This window comes from Arachis ipaensis, chromosome B5, assembly GCF_059453495.1.
Source record: "Arachis ipaensis isolate K30076 ecotype BB chromosome B5, ASM5945349v1, whole genome shotgun sequence".
NCBI lineage: Eukaryota > Viridiplantae > Streptophyta > Magnoliopsida > Fabales > Fabaceae > Arachis > Arachis ipaensis.
This window is the reverse complement of record NC_142440.1, coordinates 73,336,813-73,349,718: the sequence shown is the minus strand read 5'-3', so window position 1 is coordinate 73,349,718 and position 12,906 is coordinate 73,336,813. Positions and strand designations below refer to the sequence as shown.

The window sequence follows — 12,906 nt, the reverse complement described above, 5'->3', positions numbered from 1 at the left end:
CAATTCAATTAACAAAGATAACAATTATCAAGCATGCTTGAGTTTGATAGCTTCTGAGTTACTGATTTCTTAACCAAAACCAAAAGGAGAAAAGTAAATCTACTGGAATAAGAATGTCTTCAGATTGGGAATAATTGTAACTAATAAATAAAAGAAAGCAATATTAACTAAAATACCTCAAATAACATTAATCCAAAATAATAATATGTAACATGGAAGAATTCATAAATTAAATTGCAAAAGTAAATAATCAACTAAAGTAATGAATAAAAGTAAAAGAGAAGCTTAAAGTAAAGGAACATTAAACCTGGGATCGGGAGTCACTCCCAAATTAAGAGAAATCCTAAATCCTAATCCTAAAAGAGAGAGAGAATCTCTCTCTAAACTAAATCTAAATCATGAAAACTAAAACTAAAATCGTCTCTCTATGAATGGATGCATTCCGTCACTTTATAACCTCTGGTCTATGCCTTCTGGACTTGGATTTGGGCCAAAAAGGGCTTCAGAAATCGCTGGGAGCATTTTCTGCAATTTCTGGTGCGTGGCCTCTGTCACGCGTCCGCGTGGGTCACGCAGTCGCGTCATTCGGAGCTTTTCTTGTCACGCGGTCGTGTCAGTCATGCGGCCGCGTCATATGTGTTTTGCTTAAGGCGCGCGGTCGCGTCAGTCATGCGGCCGCGTCGCTGTTGATTCGCGCTTGGCATGCGTCCGCGTCGCCCATGCGATCGCGTGGATGCCAGTTTCTTTAGAAACTCCGTTTTGTGCTTTTCTTCCATTTTTGTATGTTTTCTTTCCATCCTTTAAGTTATTCCTACCTTAGAAGATCTGAAACTACTCAACACACTAGTCACGGCATCAAATGGAATTAAAGGTAATTAAAATAATTAGTTTTAAAGCATGGGAAACATGTTTTTCACATACATCACAAAATGAGGAAGGGAAAGTAAAACTATGCAATTAATATGAATAAGTGGATGAAGAATTGAATAAATCACTCAAACTAAGCACAAAATATATCATAAAATATGGGTTTATCAGTCACTCACCTGAGATATTACTTGGTATGACCTGGAGCACTTGCCGGTTAGTTTGTGGACTTTAAATTTCGCACCAAGATTTTGGCGACGTTGCCGAGGATTGACTGTGATTGACAACTATTAGTTGTTTGATCGCTTAGATTGGGCGTTTTAGCTTTACCTTTATTTAATTTGGCCCTTTAATTTTCGAAATTTATTGCTACTATTTTTCCTTAATTTTTGAAATTAAGTTTGGTGTTACCTAGTCATTTTTATTTTAATTTTCCTGTTCAATTTTTTTTTTATAAATTTCAAAATTTTCACTTTAATTTTATTTATAATCTTTGAAATTTTTGCTTTAACTATTTAGTTGTTCTATTTTATTTCTTTTACACAGGTTACCTCACTGGCAATTCTCTGCACTCTGACGTAGAGCTTCCCATCGTTTTTTGTCCTCTGTTTGTTTATGAGCAGGAACAGGAAGAAGGGACCTCTTATAGATTTTGATCCTAAACCTGAAAGGACTTTGAGGTGGCACTTGCAACAAGCTAGACTTTACAAGGCTAGTAAAAATCTCAGTGAGACCTTTGAAAAGGAAGCTGGAGATTCCACTATAGATCCCAATCATGCTGTTAATGCCAATGTGGTAAATCAGAAATGAGAATGAACAACCTAGAAGGATGCTTGGCTCATACACTGCCCCCAATCCTAATTTCTATGGAAACAGTATTGTAGTGCTTCCTATAGCTGCAAACAATTCTGAGCTGAAGCCTTAGTTAGTCACTTTGGTGCAGCAAAACTGTCAGTATCATGGACTCCCACATGAAGATCCAAAACAATTCATCTCTAACTTCCTACAGATTTGTGATACTGTAAAAATAAATGGAGTGAATCTTGAGGTTTACAAGCTCATGCTCTTTTCATTTACTGTGAAGGATAGAGCAAAGCAGTGGCTTGATTCTCAGTCCAAGGAGAGCCTGGACACTTGGGATAAGGTAGTCAATGGATTTTTTCCAAATTCTTCCCACCACATAATCTGATTAAGTTAAGGGTGGATGTTCAGACCTTTAGGCAGAGAGATGGTGAGACCGTCTATGAAGCCTGAGAGAGGTACAAGCTGATGACCAGGAAATACCTTCCTGACATATTTTCTGAATGGACCAAGCTGGAGATCTTTTATGATGGCCTCTGTGAAATGGCCAAAATGTGTTTAGACAACTCTGCAGGTGGTTCATTGCACATGAAGAAGACGCCTGAAGAGACTGCTGAGCTTATTGAGTTGGTTGCTGACAACCAACATCTTTACTCCTCTGACAAGAATCTTATGAATTCTGGGGCTCCTCAGAACAAAAGAGTCTTGGAAGTGGATATCTTGGATGCTATTCTGGCTCAGAAGAAGGTTATATCTCAACAGATCAATATGCTTACTCAATACTTGAGTGGGATGCAGGTTTCAGCTGTTAGTGCTCAGAATGCCCCTCAAGAGGCTCCATATAACATGAACGGTAGCTTCATTCAAGGTGAGAATTATGAATATGCTCAATTTCCTCCTAAACAGGTCAACTTTATGGAGAATGTGATGCGTTAGCATCTTCTCTATCTTTTTCTAGTGAATTTGCATTCAAATTGTTGAGTTTAATCAAGATTTAATTATCTTTAGCCACTATGAATGCTACTTTGAGTTGTTTACAATTTCTGTTTATTTCAGGTAGCATTTGGATGGATTTGACGGAGTTTTGTAGCAGAAAAGGAAGAAAGCGAGTGATGCTGTCAACCTCGACCTCCTTGCACTCAAATAGGAATAACTTGAGCTATAGAAGTCCAATTGATGTCATTTTAGCGGCATTAGAAAGCTAACTTCCGGGAATTTCCAACGATGTATAATAGTGCACACTTCTTCTTCAGAATTCTCGGCCTCCTCCACGTTGAACTTGAGCTTTCTCAAGTTCAGCGTGGAGTCCACATACAAAGGAGGAATCACACATTATCCATGCTGAACTTGAGAATTCCCAAGTTCAGCGTGGACTCAAGGAACTCACTCAAAGAGACACTGCCTCATCCACGCTTAACTTGAGAATTTTCAAGTTTAGCGTGGACCTTAATACACAAGTGATCCCAGCGTCCAAACTGAAGGCATTCAAAGATTTATTTTAATTTTGATTTAAGTTTATTTTATTTATAAATAGGAAAAGATAGTATTTAGTTTTAAAAAAATATATTTTACATTAATTAGGATTAGATATAAAAGAGAAAAGAATCAGCCCTTCGACCTCTCTTCTCTTCTATCTCATTCCGCAATTTACAGTTTTTCAGAATCCTAATTTTCTCTCTGAACCATGAGCAACTAAACCTCCATTGTTAAGGTTAGGAGCTCTATCTATTGTATGGATTGATACTATTATTTTTCTATTTTAATTCATGTATTAATTTTTATTTCAAGAATTATTTTCGTTCTTTATTTTATGAATTTGGGTGGAACGGAAGTATGACCCTTGTTCTAATTGATTTCTTGTATAACTTGGAAAAGCTCTTTACTTGAACAACAGCTTGAAAACAATTTCTCCTAAACTTCTAATTATCTGGATTTAACGAGATACGTGACATATAATCCTTTTTTATTTGGGTAATTAGAGTTTTTGTGGCACATAAACTAGAATTAAACTTCACCTTCTAATTGGAATTAATTGACCAAGGAATTGACAGTTGATGAATTTTAGATGAGACTAAAAAGGTCTAAGGAATTAGGGTTTAGTCACATATAGTTTGCCATGAATTGAATCTTGCATGATTAAAATAGTTAGTAAGAAAAGTCAATCTGGAAAATAGATAACTCTGAAGCCTTAATTGTTTCTCCGTATATTATTCACAACTCGTTTACTGCTTGCTTTCTAATTTACTGAATTTACTGTTTAACGCTTTTGAACTCTTAAATACCATTTTCTACTTGTGTAACTAAGTAAATTAATCAACCATTGTTGCTTAGTCCATCAATCCTCGTGGGATCGACCCTCACTCACCTGAGGTATTACTTGGTACGACCCGGTGCACTTGCCGGTTAGTTTGTAGTTTTAAATTCCGCACCAAGTTTTTGGCGCCGTTGCTGGAGAATTGATTGTGATTGACAACTACTCGTTGTTTGATTCCTTAGATTAGATCATTTTTCTTTTAATTAGTTTTATTTTAGTATTATTAATTTTTATTTTTTTTATTTGCTTATTCTTCGTTTCTTTAATTTTTCTTTTCCTTCTGTCCGTGAGAAGTTTCCCAACCCCTGTTCCCGTTTTCTTTATTTTTTTTGTACTTCCTTTTAAAATTTATTTATTTATTTATTTAAATCTCGTCATTTTTATTATTATTTTATTTCTTTTCTTTCCATTTTCAATTTTTTCTTCGTTTTACTTTGTTTCCGTTGTTTGTTATTTTTTTAACTCTTTATATTCTATTAGTTTTATTTTATTTTTGTTTTTAATTTTAAAAAAATCTAATAAAAAAAAATTTGCATCTTATATTATTTTTTCTTAATTTCTGAAATTAAGTTTGGTGTCCCCTAGTTATTTTTATTTTCTTGTTCATTTTTTTATAATTTTCGAAGTTTTTACTTCTTATTTATTTAGTTATTTTATTTTATTTCTTTTACACAGGTTACCTCATTGGGAATTCTCTATACTCTGACATAGAGAGTTCCATCTTTTCTTGTCTTCTGTTTGTTTAAAAGCAGGAACAGGGACAAGGAACCTCTGTTAGACTTTGATCCTGAACCTGAAAGGACTTTGAGGCGGCGTTTGCAACAAGCAAGACTTTACAAGGCTGCAGAGTCCACTATGGATCATAATAATAATGCTGTCAATGCCAATGTGGTAAATCCAGTTGGGAATGAACAACCTAGAAGAGTGCTTGGCTCTTACACTGCTCCCAATGCAGATCTTTATGGAAAAAGCATTGTGGTGCCTCCTATAGCTGCAAACAATTTTGAACTGAAGCCTCAACTTGTCACTCTTGTACAACAAAATTTTCAGTATCATGGACTTCCTCATGAAGACCCAAATCAATTCATCTCTGATTTTCTGCAGATTTGTGATACTATGAAGACCAATGGAGTGAATCCTGAGGTGTACAAACTCATGCTCTTCCCATTTGCTGTGAGGGATAGAGCAAAACTGTGGTTAGATTCTCAACCCAAGGGGAGTCTGGACACTTAGGACAAGGTTGTCACTGGATTTCTGACTAATTTTTTCCCACCTCAAAAGCTTTCTAAGCTAAGGGTGGAGGTTCAGACTTTCAGACAAAAAGAGGGTGAGACCCTTTATGAAGCTTGGGAGAGATTCAAGCTCCTGACTAGGCAATGCCCTCCGGACATGTTCTCTAGATGGACTCAGTTGGATATCTTTTATGAGGGCTTATGTGAAATGTCCAAGATGCACTTGGATAATTCTGCAGGTGGTTCCTTGCACATGAAGAAGACACCAGAGGAGACTATTGAGCTTATTGAGTTAGTTGCTAACAACCAATACTTATATTCCTCCAATAGGAATCCTTTGCACTCTGAGACCTCTCAGAAGAGAGGCGTGTTGGAAGTGGAAGCTGTTAATACTCTTCTTGCTCAGAACAAGCTTATGTCTCAGCAAATAAGTCTACTTACTCAACAGATGAGTGGAATGCAAGTTTCAGCTGTCAATACTCAGACTGCACCTCAAGATATCCCTTATGACATGACAGGTAATTTTGTGCAAAATGATAATTATGATTATGCTCAACCCTCTTCTGAACAGGTCAATTACATGGGAAGTGGTCCTAGAAATCCCAACAATGATACGTACTTTAAGACGTATAATCAAGGATGGAGAAATCACCCAAATTTTGGGTGGAGAGACCAACCTCAGAGATCTCAGAATTTCAACAATAATTCTCAGGGCAGTCTACAACAGAACAATCACAATAACCGCCAATTTCAGTCTCATCAACAACAACCACCTCAGCAGGCAAACTCTAAATCCCAAGAAGATTCTAATTGGGAGATGATGAGGAGTTTTATGCAGGAAACCAGAGCTTCCATTAGACACTTGGAGGTGCAAATGGGCCAATTGAGCAAGCAAATTCCTGAGAGGTCTTCAAATACACTTCCTGGTGATACAGTGGTGAATCAAGAGAAAATTGCAAGGCTATTCAATTAAGGATTGGTAAAGTAGCTGGTTCTGAGACCAAGGTCAATGAGGAGCTAGTTGAAAAAGGAGCTCCAGAGGAGAAGAAGGAAGAAGTAGAATACAACCCTCCAAAGCGTGCAGATAACCCATTCCCTCACTCTCTTGACACTTATCCTACAATGCCTAAGGCTCCTGAATACAAGCCAAAAATTCCATATCCTCAGAGGCTTCAGAAGGCTTCTAAAGACAAGCAATTTTCTAAATTCTTAGAAGTCTTCAAGAAGCTGCAGATCAACATTCTTTTTGCAGAGGCTCTTGAGCAAATGCCTCTTTATGCTAAATTTATGAAAGAATTGTTGACTAACAAGAGGAATTAGAGGGAACAAGAAACAGTGGTGTTAACCAAGGAATGCAGTGCTATTATTCAACATAACATTTTTGAAAAGATGCAGGATCCAGGAAGCTTTGTGATTCCTTGCACCATTGGAAATGTCACCATTCAGAGAGCTTTATGTGATCTTGGAGCTAGCATCAATCTAATGCCACTTTCAGTGATGAAAAATCTTAAAATTGAGGAGGTAAAATCCACTCGTATTTCTCTTCAACTTGCTGATCTTTCTATTAAATTACCTGTGGGTGTTGTTGAGGATTTACTTGTGAAAGTAGGACCATTTATTTTTTCTGCTGATTTTGTTATTTTAGACATGGAAGAGGATGTAATATCCTCTATTATTTTTGGTAGACCCTTTTTAGCTACAGGTAGAGCTCTTATTGATGTACAAAAAGGTGAATTAACCCTGAGGGTCAATGAAGAACAGGTGGTCCTTAATGTTTTTGAAGCTCTCAAGCACCCTAATGACTCTGAAGGGTGTATGAGAATTGATGTTGTTGAACCACTTGTTCAAGAAGTACTGGAAGCTGAGGTACTTGATGATGTTCTAGATCCTATTTCTGAGTATGAATTAGTTGAAGTTGATGATTTACCACCCCAAAAGGAGCTGATGAACATGCCAATAAAGGAGGAGGAAGTCCCCAAGCTTGAGCTCAAACCTTTGCCCCCTTCTCTAAAATATGTGTTCTTGGGTGAAAATAATTCATATCCAGTGATTATTAGCGCTTATTTTAGTACTCAGGAGCCATAAAACAGCTCTTGGGTGGACCATTAGTGATTTAAAGGGGATTAGTCCAACCAAGTGCATGCACAAGATCCTTCTTGAAGATGATGCTAAACCAGTTGTGCAACCACAAAGGAGACTCAATCCAACCATGAAAGAGGTAGTCAAAAAGAGGTAATGAAATTATGGGAAGCAGGTATTATTTACCCTATTTCTGATAGTCCTTGGGTAAGTCCTGTGCAGGTAGTTCCAAGAAAGGAGGAATGACAGTGGTCAAGAATGAAAAGAATGAGCTTATTCCTACAAGAACAGTCACAGGATGGAGAATGTGTATTGACTACAGGAGGCTCAACACTACTACAAGGAAGGATCACTTTTCCCTGTCTTTCATTGATCAGATGCTTGAGAGGTTAGCTGGTCATGCTTTTTATTATTTTCTAGATGGATATTCTAGATATAATCAAATTGCAATGGACCCTCAAGATCAGAAAAAGACAGCATTTACATGCCCTTTTGGAGTATTTGCTTACAGAAGAATGCCATTTGGACTTTGTAATGCTCCAGCAGCTTTTTGAAGGTGTATGCTTTCAATTTTTTTGATATGGTTGAAAAGTTTATTGAGGAATTTATGGATAACTTTTCTGTCTTTGGTAATTCTTTTGAATCATGCCTTAAGCATTTATCTCTGGTCTTGAAACGGTGTCAAGAATCAAACCTTGTTTTAAATTGGGAAAAATGTCATTTTATGGTTACAGAAGGTATTGTTCTTGGACACTGAATTTCAAGTAAGGGGATTGAGGTTGATAGAGCAAAGGTGGAGGTAATTGAAAAATTACCACCACCAACCAATGTTAAGGCAGTCAGGAGTTTCTTGGGTCATGCAGGATTTTATAGAAGATTTATAAAGGATTTTTCAAAAATTGCTAAGCCACTAAGCAACCTATTGGTTGGTGATGTTCCTTTTGTGTTTGATGCTGAATACCTGTATGCTTTTGAAACTCTGAAAGCAAACCTTACTTCTGCTCCCATTATAGCTCCCCCTGACTGGGATTTACCGTTTGAATTGATGTGTGATGCTAGTGATTTTGCTATAGGAGCTGTTTTAGGACAGAGGCATGGCAAGCTTGTACATGTCATTTACTATGCTAGCTGTGTGTTAAATGATGCTCAAAAGAATTACACAACTACAGAGAAAGAACTATTAGCTATTGTATATGCTGTTGATAAGTTTAGGTCCTATCTAATTGGTTCTAAGGTTATTGTTTATACTGATCATGCTGCTTTAAAGTACCTTCTAACCAAACAGGACTCTAAACTAAGATTAATAAGATGGGTGTTGCTCCTCCAGGAGTTTGACATTGAAATAAAGGACAGAAAAGGGTCAGAAAATCAAGTATCCGACCACCTCTCCAGAATAGAGCCTGAAAAAGGAGTACAACCACCCACAGTGGTGACTGAGACATTTTCAGATGAATAATTGTTCCTCATTCAGCAGGCCCCATGGTTTGCAGACATTGCAAATTACAAGGCCATGAATTTTATTCCAAATGAGTACAGTAGGCAACAAGTAAAGAAGCTATTGACTGATGCAAAGTACGACATTTGGGAGGAACCGTACCTTTTTAAAAGATGTTTAGATGGTATAATCCGAAGATGTGTTCCGGATGAGGAAAAATAACAGATTCTTTGGCACTGTCATGGTTCTGATTATGGAGGACACTTTGGTGGTGAAAGGACAGCTACAAAGGTCTTTCAGAGCGGGTTTTACTGGCCGAATCTCTTCAGGGACTCTAGAGAGTTTGTGAAGCACTGTGACAGATGTGAAAAAGCCACGAATCTTCCTGCCAACCATGAGATGCCACAGCAGGGAATTCTTGAGGTTGAGTTGTTTGATATATGGGGTATTGATTTCATGGGACCTTTTCCGCCCTTACATTCAAACAACTATATTTTAGTGGCAGTTGATTATATGTCCAAGTGGGTGGAAGCCATGGTTCTACCCACTAATGATGCCAAGGTGGTGATGAGCTTTCTTCAGAGATATATTTTTAGCCGGTTTGGTGTCCCAAGGACACTCATTAGTGATGGTGGAAGTCACTTCTGTAATAGACAGCTGGACACACTTCTGCAGAGATATGGAGTTCGTCATAAAGTGGCCACCCCCTATCACCCTCAGACAAGTGGACAGGTTGAAGTTTCCAACAGGAAACTCAAGCGGATTCTAGAAAAGACCGTCACTGTTTCAAGAAAGGACTGGTCTAGGAAGCTTGATGATGCTCTCTGGGCATACCGGACAGCTTATAAAACTCCTATTGGCATGTCCCCTTATCAGTTGGTCTATGGTAAAGCCTGTCACTTGCCAGTTGAGCTGGAGCATAAAGCTTACTGGGCAATCAGGTATCTGAATCTTGATTTAGAATCTGCAGGAATTAAGCAAATGCTTTAGTTGAATGAGCTTGATGAATTCAGATATTCAGCCTATGAGAATGCAAAGCTTTATAAGGAGAAAACCAAGTTATTGCATGACAAGAAGATTGCCATCAGAGTCTTTGAGCCAGGACAGAGAGTGCTTTTGTATAATTCAAGGCTCAAACTCTTTCCCGGGAAGCTAAAATCTCGGTGGTCAGGAATGTTTGTGGTTACCAGAGCTTCACCATATGGTCATGTAGAAATACAGGAAGAGAATTCTGACAGAAAATTTACAGTGAATGGCCAGAGGTTGAAACACTATCTTGGAGGCGAGATTGATCGCCAGAGGTCCGCTCATCTGCTGAATTAGCAGAACTGACCGTCAAGCTATTGACGTTAAAGAAGCGCTTGTCGGGAGGCAACCCGATGATTTCGTATCCTTAGTTATTTTTCCATTGAGTTGATTATATTATTCGTTTGATTTTTATTGAGTTTTTACTGTTTTCCTTTGTTTTACTCGTGTTTTGATCATGCAGAATTTTTAACAGGAACCGGACACTTAGAAAAAATTTTGGAACACTCTGGAGAAGTTTGAGTCTGCCAATTCCACGCTGAACTTGGGATTTTCCAAGTTCAGCGTGGCATGAGCGTGTAAATTGGAGAGGTGTCTCTACCAGTTCCACGCTGAACTTGGGATTTTCCAAGTTCAGCGTGGTTAGAAGCGTGCAAAGAGGGAGTTCTTACTGCCAAGTCCACACTGAACTTGGAAAATCCCAAGTTCAGCGTGGAGAACGACGTCAATTAGGGTGCCAGGAGCCAAGACAATTCCAAGTTCAGCGTGGAAAACACATACAAAGCGAGAGTTGGGGCTGCCATTCCCACGTTGAACTTGGAAAATTCCAAGTTCAGCATGGGAAAATTCAAAAAAAGAAAAAAAAAAGGAAAATTCAAAAAAAAAAAATTTGGGCCCACGCTGAACTTGGGTTGCACCAAGTTCAGCGTGGATAGGAGAGCTTGCACTCGGGAGGGGTGGCGCTGAACTTGGTATTCACTAAGTTCAGCGTGGATCTTGCTTCTTTATACCCATATCCCCAAATTCTCGCTGAATCAACACCATATCATGTCAAATCCAACCAGACCAATCACACCCAATCCCACATTATCCCAACATTTTTTTTTCTTTCTTTTCCCAACCATTATTCTTCCCCACCTACTCCACTTTCCAAACCGTGACTAGTCCCTTCCCCGGACACGTTCCCAACCCTGCAACCCCTCCCTCCTTCCAACATTAACCCGTGACCCACTCCACCTCACCTTCTCAACATATTCCTTGTCCCATTGACCACACACACAGTTACAAGACCTAACTATTCCCAACACAACACCTCCTGCACCTTGCCCACGTCCGTGATCACACAACCAACCTAACCCAACTATTTAAACCCTCTGCCTTATACGAACACCACACACAACAACACCTAAGACCACCATTCCTTTCCTCCTTCTTCAGATACAAACCACCTCTCTTTCCTTCCCCATAACCTTGGCCCCTTCCTACATATTTGATCCCCAGCCAGTGAACCTGCATTCCTCATCCCAACACAAACCCGTAACAACCTCCCCAACCCTCCACTACTATATAAAGCCTCCCACCATTGCTTCCATACACCCACCATTCCCCACATACAAGCACTTATACACGCAGTTTTCCCCTCTCCCCTGTAGCCTTCCCGGACCCTTCTCCCCCATCACACCACCTAAATCCTTGTTCCACCCAAGATACCATACCACCCACGTCCATCTCCCTCTGTCCCATGCTTCCCCCCTTCTATTCCCCTCTTCTTTCTTTTTTTAATTTATTTTACTGTTCTGTGTTACCTTAGTTAAAAAAAAAGAGAAACCAGAAGAACATTTTTAGCATTATCTTTTATTTTTTGCTATTTAAATTTCTATATCTCTTTCTTCTACCCCCTGTAATTCTTTAGTTTGCTCGAGGACGAGCAATAGTTTTAAGTTTGGTGTTGCCGCTCCGCTGTTTTATTTGATTTATCTTTATGGCACCTAAGACCATCCAACCGTCCAAAAAGAGAAAGGGGAAGGAACCAGCAACCGATTCTTATGACTCAAGGTGCTTCAAATCTAAGTTACATGAAGAACATTTTTTTGATATCACTGGCAAGAGGCCGATTTTACCAGAAGTGCAGTTTAAGCTCCAACCGGATGAACTTCCAGAAATTACACATGAGATTCAGAGAAGAGGATGGGAAGTTCTGTGCAATCCACACACACAGGCGGGACAGTTGATGGTTCAAGAATTCTATGGGAACTTGTAGATCACCTACAAGAATGTGTCTGGCATAAATGAAAGGGAACACAAAACTTTTGTAAGGGGAAAAACCGTTGACTTCAGCCTAGAGACCATCAGACAGACCATCCAGATACCAGAAACTGAACAATTATTTCATTCCTACAGTGAGAGGATGCACAGAGATCAGCGGCTAGGACAAGTAATCGCCGACATTTGCATTCCAGGTGTGCAGTGGAAAAACCAGTCAGAAAGGAAATCCGGCCATATCAGAGTAGGTGATTTGACGCCTTTAGCTAGAGGATGGCACCATTTCATTCGCCGGTCCATCATGCCCATGAGCAACCAGTCCGAGTGTACTGCGGACTAAGCAGTCATGATCCACTATATTCTGTTGGGAAAGCCAGTAGAAGTGGCAGACGTCATTGCTGATCAATTCTACCACATCATCGCCAACACCAAGGACAATGCTAGATTGGGCTTCCCACATCTCATCTTCTACCTCTGTGATGCTGCTAGAGTGAAGATAGAGAATGACTTCCCTATCCCAACCGAGAAGCCCATCACAAAGAAACAGCTGGAACAGATAAGGGAACATCGAAGGCACCACATAGAACAGACTGAGGAAGGAGATGAAGAAGAGCTACCTCAGGGACAAGATCAGCCACCACAGGAGTATTGGCAGCAGCTTGTGATGACAAGTCATCTTAGCCTAGTTTCACTAGCCTTTTTCTTTTGTTTTCGATTGATTTATGCACTTTCTTGAGCCATAAGCAAGCCAATTGGGTAGATTTCCATGTTTCCTTTGATTCAATCAACCATGTATGAATTAATGCAATTTCATGAGATTTTATGCTATAATTGTCATATATTATGAAAGAATAACAAACTCATGATTTTAAGCAAAGCTTTGATGTGTT

General features: G+C 39.0%; 1 non-coding gene across 1 annotated transcript; it reads right to left on the bottom strand.

Annotated features, from left to right (window-relative positions):
- Window positions 1-5,270: 5,270 nt before the first annotated feature.
- On the bottom strand, window positions 5,271-5,376 carry LOC148564625 (small nucleolar RNA R71). Its single transcript, XR_015885192.1, has one exon. It is a non-coding gene; the product is annotated as a small nucleolar RNA R71 (small nucleolar RNA).
- Window positions 5,377-12,906: the final 7,530 nt, after the last annotated feature.